Genomic DNA, 1,838 nt, shown 5'->3' on the forward strand with positions numbered 1-1,838 from the left:
CCAGACCCTTCACCAGCTTCATAACCCTTCTCTGGACACGTTCCAGGGCCTCGATGTCCTTTTTGTAGTGAGGACCCAGAACTGAACACAGTACTTGAGGTGCAGACTCACCAGAGCTGAGTACAGGGGAAAGATCACTTCCCTGGTCCTGCTGGCTACACTAGTCCTGATACAAGCCAGGTTGACGATGGCCTTCTTGGCCACCTGGGAACACTGCCAGCTCATGTTCAGGTGAGCATCAACCAGCTCTCCCCGATCATTTTCCTCTGCACAGCTTTCCAGCCTCTCTCCCTGAGGCCTGTAGCGCTGTATGGGGTTGTTGCGTCCACAGTGCAGGACCCAGCAGTAAGCTGTGTTGAACCTCATCCCATTGGCTTCTGACCATCGACCCATCCTGTCCAGGTCCCTCTGCAGGGCCTTCCTACCCTCTGGCAGATGAACACTTCCCCCAACTTGGTGTCATCTGCAAACTTACTGAGGATGCACTCAATTCCCTCATCCAAATCATCGATAAAGATATGAAAGAGGATAGACCCCAACACCGACCCCTGGGAAACATTACTGGTGACCAGTCACCAGATGGATTTCACTCCATTCACCACCACTCTCTGTGCCTGGCCATCCATCCAGTTTTCAACCCAGCAAAGAGTGTACCTGTCCAAGCCATGGGCCTCCATGTTCTCCAGGAGAATACTGTGGGAGACTGTGCCAAAGGCCTTGCTGAAGTCTAGGCAGACTATGTCAACAAGCTTTCCCTCATCCAGCATGTGTGTCACCTGGTCAGTCCAGGTCACCTTTTGCCTACTTCTGGGCTCCCCAGTTCAAAAAAGACAGGGATCTCCTGGAAAGAGTCCAGCGGACGGCCACAAAGATCATTCTGGGCCTTGAGCATCTTCCCTATGAAGAAAGACTGAGAGACCTGGGTCTTCTCAGCCTTCAGAAAAGAAGACTGAGAGGGGATCTCATCAATATGTATAAATACCTTAAGTGTGGGAGACAGAGGGATTTGGCCAACCTCTTTTCAGTGGTTTGTGGGGACAGGACAAGGCGTAATGGCCACAAGATGGAGCACAGCAAGTTCTGTACCAACATGCGAATGAACTTCTTCATGGAGAGGGTGAGGGAGCACTGGAACAGGCTGCTCAGGGAAGTTGTTGAGTCTCCTTCTCTGGATATATTCAAGGCCCGTCTGAATTCCTACCTGGGCAGCCTTCTCTAAGGAACCTGCTTTGGCAGGGGGGTTGGACATGATGTTCTTTCGAGGTCCCTTCCAACCCCTACAATTCTGTGACTCTGTGATTCTGTGATAGAAGGAGGTGAGGTTGGTCAGGCAGGACTTGCCTTTCATGAACCCATGCTGACTGACCCTAATCCCCTGGTGGTCCTGCATATGCTGTGTGATTGCATTCAGATGACCTGTTCAATCTCCTTTCCTGGCACCGAGGTCAGGCTGACAGGCCTGTAGTTCCCTGGGTCTTCCTTACAACCCTTCTTATCACATTACATTAGCAAGTGTCCAGTCATCTGGGGCCGATCCAGGTGATGATGACAGCTCATAGATGATGGAAAGTGGCTTGGCAATCACAACCGCCACCTCCCTCAGCACTCTCAAGTGGATCCTATCTGGCCCCATGGACTTGTGACAGGTGGAGTAGCGTACCCTCAGATGAAGGAGCAGCATGAGCCCCGTGAAACCTTTCCAGCCAAGACCATGGGATGCTGTACTGGGTCTCTGGGGCAGCTGAGAGGGCCTCATGGCTCTGATGTGGCTTTGGTTTAGGAGGAATGTGTTTTCCTTTGAATGTTAATGAGGGTCATCAGCTGCAGACGAGAGCCAA

The sequence above is a fragment of the Oxyura jamaicensis genome, unplaced genomic scaffold (assembly GCF_011077185.1).
Source record: "Oxyura jamaicensis isolate SHBP4307 breed ruddy duck unplaced genomic scaffold, BPBGC_Ojam_1.0 oxyUn_random_OJ72249, whole genome shotgun sequence".
NCBI classification, from domain to species: Eukaryota; Metazoa; Chordata; class Aves; order Anseriformes; family Anatidae; genus Oxyura; species Oxyura jamaicensis.